Source organism: Cyprinodon tularosa, unplaced genomic scaffold (assembly GCF_016077235.1).
Source record: "Cyprinodon tularosa strain WSP-4 unplaced genomic scaffold, ASM1607723v1 ctg66, whole genome shotgun sequence".
Classification (NCBI taxonomy): Eukaryota; Metazoa; Chordata; class Actinopteri; order Cyprinodontiformes; family Cyprinodontidae; genus Cyprinodon; species Cyprinodon tularosa.
In genome coordinates, this window is record NW_024039407.1 from 5,216,739 (window position 1) to 5,230,224 (window position 13,486).

Genomic DNA, 13,486 nt, shown 5'->3' on the forward strand with positions numbered 1-13,486 from the left:
TCAAAATGTTGAGTTTAAAGTCGACATGTCGAGTTTAATCTCGTCATGGCAAAAATATTTTTTCTCTTCATGTGTGGCCCTAATACTCCGTCGTAGGAAACAGATTAACATCAATCTAGGTAATTTTCTGTAAGCACAGATGAGGCTGTAATGAGTTAAAAGCAGAACTACAATCAATGAACAAAAGGTTCGTATAGGCCTTGGGATCCTCCAGATGCTTAAGAGTCAGATGGGTGTTGCTATTAATTGCATTGTTTGTACTCCTCCCCTGCCTAAGAGAAAACCGGAGTGGATCCAGTTTAGCGCTGACTTCAGATTTCAGTATTGTTACCATAAATTTTTTAAAGCATTTCATGGCAATAGAAGTTAGAGCCACCGGTCTATAATAATTTTCTATAGGACAACGTTTCTTTGGAATAATAGTAGGAACCAGGTGGGAATCTGCAGACCTCTGCAACACAGAGACCCACACAACCTATAGAATGAAATCAATTCTATTTTAAACGTAAGTAAAAGTTAACAATTTGATATCATCTTGTGAAAAACATAACTGGTTGTCACAGCAACCGGTTTTCATCCTCTTATAACTGTAGTCATTTATTAAGGGCCACAACTGGCTTAGCTCTCCCCCAGATGGTAAAATTACTCATATATCTTTTCTTCTTTTCTGTGTGCTATTTATGTGCAAATTTAACCTCGGTAATATACTTGCCTTCGATTAAATCAGACCTCAGCCTCCATTATGCAGGCAGAGTCGCCTCTGCGGCTGAGATGTAAACAGAATAATTGCCGTCGAGGTTTCATCGTCCACTCCAGATCCGGAGCCGTGTGGTAAAGCACATAATGACGGACATTAGCGAGCGCAACTGAATTACCTGAATCCAGATGAATGTATTGCTGCCCTCAGTGAAAAACAGCTCTGTGCAACTTAAAGGCAGACATCTTCAGCTGCAGCTTCTTCTTGTGTGCATGCAATCAAACAAACTTAAATTAAATTTCTGTCAGTAGCTTAGCAACAGTATAGAAATGTAAAAAGTTTTTTTCTTTCCTTGTCCTAATAAGCATCAAGTAAATCTTTATTTTTATGCTTGCAGTGTTGATAGCAACACACACCGTCAGGAACTGTGAGTCCTGTTTGATCTGTGAAGCAGGGGTGATGATGGTTACACTGAAAGAAATTTGGAAAAGCTGGGCAACCTTTTCTACATAGTAAAAGCAAGTGCTTATACTTTCGTCAGAAGATATTGATCATTTAGTTTCCATCTTGTTTGGGGTTTGAGTCAGTCCACGTCTTCCACCGTGACTGCCTCAAAAGGTGCCGCACAGCAAAAGGTCTCCACAGCAGGAATTATTAAGAACTGAAAGTTCGTTGTGTCGGAAGCCGAAAATCACAATATATCACCAAATCGATTTTCTTCCCACACCACTACCCTAAATTCAGTAAGAATCCTGTATTCATCCAGACCATGTTGCATCTAATGACGACTTTTCTTACCAACTTCCAACTATTGAAGAGAAGTGGTTAACCGGAAGTTGCTTTCATAGTAGGAGGAAGAGTACAGCCTGGGGAGGCGGGATTTCCTCTTGAGGCGTGTTAGGAAAGAGTCACCCAGGGGTTCCTGAACTTTTTACCCCGTGAGTCCAAAAATAACAATGCCAGACTGGCTACCCACAATTATTTATACATACAGAGTGTGTTAAGTTTATTCATTTTTAAATAAAGTTATTGGTTTCAATAACATTTAACTAATAATTCTAGATGTCTTTTTGATATTAATTTATGGGGCATTTAATTATTTACATTACAACTCAGGGTCGCAGTGAGGCCGGTGGATATCTCCAGCAGTCTACGGGCGAGAGGTGGGTACACCCTGGACAGGTCGCCAGTCCATCGCAGGGCAACACAGAGACACACAAAGACACACAACAATGCACACACACACACACTCACATCTAAGGACAGTTTTGAGAAGCCAATTAACCCAACAGTCATGTTTTTTTTGGACTGTGGGAAGAAGCCAGAGTACCCAGAGAGAACCCACACATGCACAGGGAGAACATGCAAACTCCATGCAGAAAGACCCCAGGCCAGGATTCGATCCCAAAACCTTCCTACTGCAAGGTAGTGAAACACACCATACTAAGGTGCAGCCAATTTTGATATATATTTAATTATTTATAAGGGTAATTAATTATTTGATCCTTAATTTAAATGTATTCTTACATTTTTAAAGGGACGTGAAGTTTAATGTTACAATTGCAAGATTTTTGTCCTCTGTGATTTTATTTTTGTTCTACTGTTGAATTGGTGGTGGGGGTTAACTGTCAGGAATCCAGTTTTTGTGGGTTGTTTCTGTGCTTCCTTTTCTCTTCCACCAGTCGGTGCCCCGTCCTAATTGGGCCTCCCTGCACACCTGCAGCTCGTTGCCTTATTACCTATGGAGTGCTCTTAAGCTGCTGTCTGCCACTACCTCGGGGTCAGAGTGTTTGCCAGTTTAGGGTACTCTAGCCAAGCTGAGTTTTGCTGAGTCAAACTGACTTTTTGTCGACCTGAGTTTAAAGGAATAGTACACCCAAAACATGATTAGCCTTCATTTTCTACTCACCCCCATGCTGAACAACACTCTGGAGTACTTTTTTGATATCTCAAATGCATCTGGAGATCTGGGAGGCTTCTTGCTGTCTGCTGACATTCAAATAATGGAGGTCTATTGTGCCCGAGACAGAAAGGTTCATAAAAGTCCACAAAAACGTGTCAATATTCCTCCATACTGCTCGTCCAATGTATTCCAAGTTTCTTGAGTGGGTAGCATCCAGAATTTACTCGAAACGTAGTGTATAGGATTTCCTGAAAGCGCGCACATTCTGGATGCTACCCACTCAGGACACTTGGAATACATTGGACGAGCAGTATGGAGGAATATTGACACGTTTTTTGTGGACTTTTATGGACCTTTCTGTCTCGGGCACCATGGACCTCCATTATTTGAATGTCAGCAGACAGCAAGAAGCCTCCCAGATCTCCAGATGCATTTGAGATATCAAAAAAGTACTCCAGAGTGTTGTTCAGCATGAGGGTGAGTAGAAAATGAAGGCTAATCATGTTTTGGGTGTACTATTCCTTTAACTTTGTTTTTGTCTTTGCCTCTCGGCAGGAAGTTGTCCTGCAAACTGGATTTCTCGGACCTTCTCTCCCTGGAAGGATCAACTAAACTTCAAACTGAGCTGGGGTTCAAACAGGAGGTTTGGTTCCACTTTCCCCAAGAGATTGTTTGAGCTTCGCACTGAGAAAGGGATTATTCTCCACTACGATCCGTTCAAGTACTGCAGGAAATCTGAGTGGCAGTCAGCTTCTCCGTTCACCAAAGAACAACCGCAGTCTGAGTAAACCTTGTCCACCCAACATCAAACAAGACAATCACTGGAACATCCCACTCAGACTGGATTATATAAAGGACACCTTTTGTTGGAAACTTCCGGTTAAGCAGTGTTCTGAGCAGCATTGGACTCATGTCATTATTGTAATAAACCTGTTTTGGGTCATTTTGGGTCAGACCTTTAATTAAATCATGACATTAACTTTCTGTGAAATTAAGGTGGGAGCCACCATGAAAAATCAGCGATCCCCTGCATTAGTCATGTAGATTTTATTTTGCTTTAAAGACAAGTATGAACTACATTTAAAGCACGGGGGGTAAGAATTGAACACATCAACCATTTTCTCAATAAATATCTTCCAAAAGTGGATATTTATTTGAAATTCACACCAGAGGTCAGTCACAACCCAAGATGTTCACACATACAAACAAAATCTTCAATCTGCAGTGATGTGGAATGAAAAAGGAAGAGAATGAAAAGCAGGGATAGTTTATAAAATGATCCTGTCTCATAGTAGTGAAATAAATATCAGCCCATTGAGGGACAAAAAACTTTAGTTTTAGCTCCAAGTTAAGGCGTATGAAAAGGATCATCAACAAGTAATCACCAGCTCTCTCAAAATGCATTTTAAACTTATCGTTGTTTTAACCATCTGTTTCTGAAACCAGTCATATCTAAATCTCTAAACGTATTAATTTTCCGATGAATCATCTTTGGGCTCTAACATCATTTCAGCGTAAAGCAGCAACATCCATGGGCTCCATGGATGATTACTGCCTGAGGAGTCAAAAGAGTAATTAGATTTGTCCGAGAGATGATGAATGCCTGCAGGGAGATTCTGAAGGATTTAGATTTGGTTCCGTTTTTTAAGGAAAACAACATATAGTACACTTAATTTCAGATGTGTAAAAATATGTTATTGTTGATTTTTAAATCTAAATAAATCTGTCATGATTTTATCCACAGCTTGGACCCACATGCAGATAAAACCAATCCAGAGAGACAAGGGGAAAAGTTTAACAGGTTTATTGAGAAGTTTTGTGGAGGTCCAGTGTTGCTCTGAACACTGCTCATCCGGAACTGAAGGGTGAGGGGAAGACACTGCGGTTAGTTCAGGTTCAATGGGAGAACTGCCTCTCGAACTTGAAGAGGAGAAAAGGTTGGCAGACTCACGTTTCCAGAGATTAGGTTTACTCTTAGACTCCAGCAGGTGAGGAATGTGTTCCAGTGTTTGTCTCATATGGAGGAGGGCGGACAGGGTTACCCAGAATGCGGTTGCTAGTAGATGAACGGAGAAAGACTGACTGCCACTCAGATTTCCTGTAGTATGTGAACGGACTGTTGTGCAGATGAATCCCTTGCTTAGTGTGGAGCTCAAACGTTTCCTCGGGGAAAAGTGGATCCAAACCTCTGGTTTGTATCCTCAGCTCAGTTTGAAGCTCGGTTGAACCTTCCAGGGAGAGAAGGTCCGAAAAATCTAATTTGCAGGATGATTTCCTGCCGAGAGGCAAAGACAAAAAAACAATGTTAAGACTCAGGTTGACAAAAACTCAGTTTGACTCAGCAAAACTCAGCTTGGCTAGAGTACCCAAAACTGGCAAACACTCTGGCGCCCAGGTAGTGGCAGTCAGCAACTTAAGAACACTCCGTTAACGAGGTAACCCCTTGCAGGTGTGTGAGGAGGACAATCAGAACCAGGCGCCGCCTGGTGGAGGAAGGAAGACAAACACACAAAAACACAGACCACACAGACTGGAGTCCTAACAAAATCTACATGTATTATGTTATTGTTTTTTTTGTACTGGTGAATTAATGGATCAATTTGAAAATAAATGACGTTGTTTTGAAACGAGTGTGTAAAAATAAATTTCTTGGAATAATCATTGTCTGCAAATTAACCTGGAAATCTCACTTAACGTATATACAATAAAAAATATCAAAAACAATTGCTAAACTACAGAAATCCAAGTATTTCCTAAATAAAACTACCATGTACATATCAGGGTTCCTACAGCATAAGGCAAGTTAAATTCAAGACTTTTTAATGCCACTTGAAATAAAAATTTAAGACCAAATTCACAAGAAACACAAGAAAATCCTGCTTGTGACAACTTAACCCAAAGGTTTATTATAACATAAACCACTGCACTAATGTTTCAAATTTTGAAAAGCTTCCCATACAGGAAGAAAGCTAAAAACACACAAATGACAGATATATTTTAACAATTATTTAACTGAATTCACAAACTTTGTTTTAGCAGGGAACAAAACAAATCAGTTTTAAAGCCACAACATAAGCAGTGCTAAGTCTTTTTTGCAGCTATTTTTCTTTGAATCGTTTTCTTAGTATGTTTGATTTTGTGATAAGTGGAGGCGTTGCAGAGACAAGGGTGGAACTAAACTGAGAAATACCGGCTGTTTCTCTGTAACTCCATTGTGACGCTTTGTGTTTCGTGCTTCGCATGTGCGACTCCACTGCCTTAATTCCCGTTGTTCCGAGCTTGAATGACTTCTTGCACAAAATCCACTGAGCCTCATGTATGTTCCCTGGTTTTAGCCATGGAGAAAACTCTTGGCTGGAGCCAAATTTCGTTACATTTACACTTGCTCATATTTTCCAGATAAACAGTTAATGATGCATCTCCCAAATGTCCCGGCCGCAACAATGCTTTTATTGGTTCCACTATCGGGACGGAACCAATACTGGCGAGCCGTTATTTTTATTTTTAAATAAAAAAAAATTGTCAATTTTAATGTTTTATTTAGATGACAAAAATAAATCGTAATAAATATAATCATATTTATGATGTTTTAAAAATGTATACCTACGAAAGACTGATTTAAGACATTTTAATACTAATTAAGGCCTTAGTTTTATTTTGAAGAATTCTATGCCTTTTAAGACTTTTTAAGGACCCGCGGGAACCCTGCATATGTACTATACTGTTTTCATATTGCCAGATATCATGTGTTGGGTTGAAATATGGGCAAATAAATATAAAACTAACACAAAGCCTATTTATGTTATAAATATAAATAAAATAAAGTAAATATAATATCAGGGGTGTGAATATGTTTAAAAAAGCAGATGAAAAAAACAAACTGTTCTGTTAAAGGTGTGAACTTGTGGAATAGTTTTTCTGATAGTTCTAACTCTATATCATATTTCAGAAATTGCTTAAGACTTATTACAAACTACAGAAAAGTGAGAAAAATGCGTATTTTTGTTGCTTGTGTTTAAATATATTTTGTACAAGAACAAATACATTTTATTATACATTGTGTCCTAGAAACACTTTCAGGTAGATAGAAACAATTATTAGGTTAGGCGCTATAAACGGCTTCAGCCTACATCTTTTTGGTCAAATGTTTTCCTTTGAGGAAACATGTATGTATATTTCTTTTGTATAGAAATAGAAATGTATTGTAAATGTACTAAATTGTTTAAAAACATACATTTACCCCCCAAAAAAGGAATTAATTTATTGATTTCAATGACATCTATAAAAAGTCTTTGTACAGAAATCCACTACCTTAGAAAAAAAATATTTAAGCTCATCAAAAATTTGCTTTAGTAGATTTTAAAAAGTAAACAAAATAGTGAGGGAATATGGCTATGAGATGTGAGTTAAAATATACTTTTTATAATACTTTCGGGGTTTTTTTGAAAGGGAAATACTGCTGCAACAAACACATACACAAAAACTACTTGCCCACCATGAACAGTTTGGAGGTGGGAACAATATTGTGTGGGCCAGATTTTCAGCATAATGGTTCGAGTGGGTGTCATGTTAACAGTGGAATGTAATCTCAACATTTTCAATATGAATCGGATTTAAACGACGGTGGACTTTTTTTAAGAGGCAGTGATCCCAAACACAAAAGCTAAAATGAAGTCAGAGAATCCAACAACCAAGTTCCAGACTTTTAAAGAGTTACACTGCAAAAACAATCTGAAATTAAGTAAGATTTTCTTAAATCAAGTGTATTTACCCTTAATTTGAACAGGTAAATAAGATAGTTTGCCAATGGAATGAGTATTTTTACACTTAAAATAAGTTAATTAAATAACATGCAATTCAAATAAGACAATGCAATTGATTTTTCTTATTTCAAATGTAAATTGTCTTGTTCCATTGGCAAAGTGTCTCATTTATCTCCTCAATTCAGGATAAAATGCACTTATTTTAAGAAAAAATGACTTATTTAGATTTACATTTTTTGCAGTGTAGGGTTAAACGATTTGGTTAAGTTTGCGCTGGAAAAAAAATCTAAATCTAGATATGTCATTTTCTCTTAAAATAAGTGCATTTGTTCTTGGATTGAGCAGGTAAAAGAGACATTTTGCCAATGGAACAAGACAATTTACACTTAAAATAAGAAAGCATATTTGCATTGTCTTATTTCAAGTGCATATTATCTAATTATCTTATTTTAAGAGTAAAAATACTCATTCCATTGGCAAACTATCTTATTTATCATCTCAAATTTAGGGTGACTACACTTAATTTAAGATATTTTTACTTATTTCTAGATCGTTTTCAAAGTGTGCACAGAGCAAAGTGAAACACACAGTATTGAAGATCCCAGCATCGATGTCAAGAATCAAACTATGTGTAGTTATTGATTTAAAATATTACACTGCAAAAAATCTAAATCTATATAAGTCATTTTTTCTTAAAATAAATGCGTTTGTTCTTGAATTGAGGAAGTAAAAGAAACATTTTGCCAATGGAACAAGATAATTTACACTTAAAATAAGAAAACACAATTGCATTGTCTTATTTCAAGTGACTATTATCTAATTATCTTATTTTAAGAGTAAAATTACTTATTCCATTGGCAAACTATTTACCTACTCAAATTAAGGGTGAATACACTTAATTTAAGAAATTTTTACTTATTTCTAGATTGTTTTGCAGTGTGAAAATTAAATAAAATGTTCAAATAGATCACTATTATCCAAAATATGAATGTATTTCTGTCTTAAATGTTGCTTTTATTCAGGAATATCCAGTAAGACCATGTAAACGTTCGAGTGCTCAGAGGTACAGCCTCTGGTTTAAAATCTCTCTCAGAAAGCCCTAACACCTGTCTGGTCAATAAAAAACCCATCATATTCAAATATCCAAGCGTGCATTTTGTTTGTAGCAATATTTATTATTTCATGCACCTGCAGATGTTATTATAACACCAACAACAAAAGACGTCACATAAGCTTCTGATGGCTTAAAATGGTCAACAATCATGTGTAAAGGCACAAACAGTCATTTTAGGAATAATACACCTTACAACTGACTCAGTACATTAAAATACAATTTATAACAGTTACAGCTGCACTTAGTGTCGCAATTACATCACAGAAATATGACTTTATAACATCAAAATCATATTTTGAATTTCAGAAAGGAAACACTACACCACTGGCTCCAGTTTGTTTATGAATGTCTCATGCAAATCAGCCTGAGTGGAAATAAACATACCTGAGTAAAGAAAAACTAAACTGATATTTATATGGAAATAACTCAGAAATCAGAACTAAAAAAAAAAAGAGTTAAAAAAAAAAGAATAACATTACTGCAGAGTTTGTTTTCTCATTTTAGAAAAATGAAACTTGCCTATTATCCAAGCATAGAGACAGCAAACATTTGCTAGCTGACATTAATGGGCTGAGATGCAGCGTTGAAGTTCTACTTTAGTCATCTAAATCAGAAATCATTACTATTTAAACTAAAGAAACTTTCTTTTTGTTGTTACTGCTGAGTTAAATCTACTTAATTCTGTTTTAGAAATAGAACAGAATTAATAATGTTTCTTAACAGATATGGCAGCAGATCCTAACAGACAATAATATGAAACTGAAGCAAATGAAAAACTTCCATCTGATCAACTGGAATTAATTACTGCAGATAAACAGCATCAGATTCAGAAAGCAGCTGCAGTAAAAGTAATACAACTAGATGTTGGTTTTCAGATCCATTGATGCTTTAAAAAAATATTTTCTGCTGAATTTAAACTCAGTTTAGGCACTTATGGTTTAAATGAGTTTCCACAATGATAGCTAACTGTATATTTCACTGTTTCGATATCTATAATAAGGTTTTGAATTGTTCCACCTATTCTGCATGATTGGAGAGTAATTGGACCAGTTCTTTATAAATTCATTATTGTCCACCCACTCATAAGTTCCAATTCTGGTCTGCTTCCTCAGCCAAAGATATGTAGATTTTAGACTTGAGATGCTTTATTTGATCTCTACCTAAAATAGGGTGGCATGCATTTTCTGGACATATTAAAAACTTTATTGATATAGCATTGCAACTTGAGGCCCCGTCCACACGAAGTCAAACCCTGGCCTAAACGCACAAATTTTTCACCAAACCAGCCACTCATCCATACGAAGCCGGCGTTTCAGGGGTCTGTAAACGATCTTTTTTCTATTCAGCCTTCAGAGTGGGAAGATTTTGAAACGCCGTTTTCGCGTTTCCATCTTTAAGCTCTAACCGCATTTTTTTTTTACACGCATGCGTCATAGCGTCGCCTCTAAACACGCATGCGCGACACAGTATCACAACAACAATGGCGCCGTACTGTGTTGAATGGGTGCTGCTCATGCTACTCACCCTGCTGTCGGGCTTACAACAGAATCTTCTTCTTCTGGAATATCTCCAGGAAGAACAGAGCAATATCGACGACATAGTTCAGCACCTGAATTTGACTGAACCGGCAACCATGTATAAATATTACTGCGCATGCCCAACATTTCGTTGCCTGTTTTCGCCTATTTTTGCTTTGGCACCACAGCGCCACTTACAGGCCTGGCATACATTTTGCAGCGTTTTCATGCATTCATGTGGTCGATCACATTTATTTTACATCTCCGTCTTTACAACAAACTTTCTGGAAAATATTAGCGTTTCGTGTTCGTTTTGACTTCGTGTGGACGGGCCTAAGAATTCAATAAACTTCATCCATAGGTGCAATTTTTACTGATTGGATTCACACACCTCAGCATGTTGATGGCTTGAAAAAACACTTATATTGTCATGATTCATTGGATCAATTAATTTTATGACAGTTTATCGAACTTTAGATTTTCAACCCGAATTGGTCGATGCAGATAAAGAAAATGTTGTTTGAAAAGAACATAAAAGTTATTTCACAGCAACACAAACTTCAGACATTGAACAACATTTTACAGAACTGAGCGGTCTATGAATAGTGGACAGCTCAAAATGTGCTTAGTATTTTTATATTCAAATGTTTCTTTTATATTTAAATCTATTTTGGACGTAACAATGCTTTTTGTACAACCAAAGAAAGTAGGCCAACCAGAGTCCATTTTCTATCATAAGGAAATGCTTTGTTTAGAGCCCTGATCTAACCTGGGATCAGACACAATTACAAAAGACAGAGCTGCCTTATATAATTCATAACCTTGTCTATTGTTTTATACTCATCATAGAGACTCAACAATAAAACCGTGTTCACCTTAAAGTTATGGGTTTATGCATCCTTTCTTTCTCTAGCTGCAGACATTTGATTGAGGTGCAGCGTGAATATTTTTCTTAATGTTCAACAATGTTCTTTCCAAACAAAATTAAAGCGTAGAGCCTGTAGATCTTTTTAAATAAGTGCTTGTGATTCTCAAGTAATTGCAGAGTTACAGCTGTGAAACAGACTTTATAACCTACACCTACCCACACATTTGACCCCTCCATCTGTGGAGGTGTGTTAGCTGGTGGTGTGACGAGCAGAGCTTTCTCTTACCTGAACTGGAAAGTCTCAGGTATAGAAAAAAAAAAACGTCTCTCTGATGTTGCAGCTTTGATGTTTTGAGCCTGCTTTGCTCACTAAGTTGAATCAGGACACCTCTGACTAGATTAACCCTAGGCGACAGCTGCAGTAGCATCTTTTCAGGCCGCCCCAGTTTGCACCAGCAGGTTGGCTGAAAATTAGTTTTTGCTTTTTGGTTGAAAAATCTAATAATGTGTTTCTTTTAACTGTTAAAGCTCAAGCTCACTCAAAAAGATATTTTAATCATTAGTTCCAATTCTGAGAATTGTTTAATGATTAGATCGCTGTTTTTTGTTTTTTTTTTAAGGACAGATGTGAGATAAAGAGAAGCCAAAGGTTACTGCACATTTCTGGCATTGTGCTGGAGCTGCAGACCAAGAGGCAACGAAAGGCCCCTACACACTGGAAAAAAACAAAATCTAGATAAGTCATTTTTTCTCAAATTAAGTGCATTTGTTCTTGGATTGAGGAGGTAAAAGACACATTTTGCCAATGGAACAAGACAATTTCCAGTTAAAATAAGAAAACACAACCGCATTGTCTTATTTCAAGTGCATGTTATCTTATTATCTTATTTTAAGAATAAAAATACTCATTCCATTGGTAAATCTTCTCATTTACCTGCTCAAATTAAGGGTAAATACACTTCATTTGAGAATTTTTTACTTATTTCTAGATCGTTTTTCCAGTGTAAGGAGATTTGATAGGCAGTGATTAGGACAAACGCACAGAGTGGATGCAGGATTCAGCAGCTAGACATCTCCACAGAGGAAAAAGGAACGGGGAAAAAAGACTAGTTAATATTTAAATACCTAAATAGATTCCAGTAGCACTGAGGTTAGAATATTACACTGGGAAAACGATCTAGAAATAAGTAAAAATTTCTTCAATTAAGTGTATTTACCCTTAATTTGAGTAGGTAAATGAGAGACTTTGCCAATGGAATGAGAATTTTTACTCTTAGAATAAGATAATTGGATAAAATACACTTGAAATAAGACAATTTTAAGTGTAAATTGCCGTGCTCCATTGGCAAGATGTCTATTTTACCTCCTCAATCCAAGAACAAATACACTTATTTTAAGAAAAATGACTTATCTAGATTTCCATTTTTTTGAGTGTAAACTAAAACTAAAAATGAAGATTGTTTAGATAGGATAGTTTAAGGCCTTCATTAAGATGGGATTTTACAGCAGTCATTACATCCTGACACATTGGCACAAATCTTACCAACCAGAGCCGTGTACTTTTTGTGCTCTTTCTATTAGGTAAACAATACAGCAGCATTAAATCCGGAATAAGCTGGCTTTAAAACAGCTTTAGAAACTTCTGTGAATGCAATCGACCCTCATTCACCATCTCCCCTTCAACCACACATTCTCCCCTCAGCAAACACACATACTGTAAACTAAAACATCCTGACGGACAATCAGACTACATGGCTATGTACATTATGGTTATGGTTTTATAACAACAATAAAGATTATTGATCCTCTGCCAGGAAGGTGAGACACAAAATGACAATAACTGAAAATGGTAAATTGTCACAGGCTGCATTATGCACTCATGGTGACGGAAAGGTTGATGAAAGAAGCATTGATTAGAAAACCGAGATAACTGAAGCCTGCAACGTGCTTATAAAGCCGAGCCCCCCCTTCCATCCACCACCACCAACACAAATAGTTCTGTGGGGATTTAACAAGTCATAAACTGAGGTTAAGGTCAGTCATTTCAAAGTCGCCAGACATAGCTGTATCCAGGAAATGAGTTTTAGCTGGAGTATGAAGAAATAATTTAGCTATTTCTTATTTTCCTAAATATTAAGAAATCATGAGAAATGAATATTTAATGAATTTTTGATGCAATTCTATCAGCTGCAATAAATTCAGGCTTTCTTTACTCCTTTCTTTGCATCTTTTAATATAAGGCTTCAAAAAGCTTGGATGACTTTAATCTTCTTGGGCACTATTATTTATCTGATATTATTCAAAACAGGCTAAAAATATCAGCATACAATCCTTATTTCCTGATGATTTCAGACTTTATATCTAACAATTATCACACTTCAAATAATGCAATATTAATGCTGTGCACTATACCATTGAAATAAGCAGCTCTGTTGGCAGAGAATGAACTTTATTTGTGGTCCTGATGTGATTGGTTCATTGTTTTTGATCAAGTCTAATTTCTCTATCATGTAAAGTGCAGATGTCCTCCCTGTAATATGACAGCACTTAAAGCCTCCCTATGCTAACAAGCTTAATGAAGAATTTATGCAGGAGGAGTTGGCAATGCATTTTCTAAAAAAAAT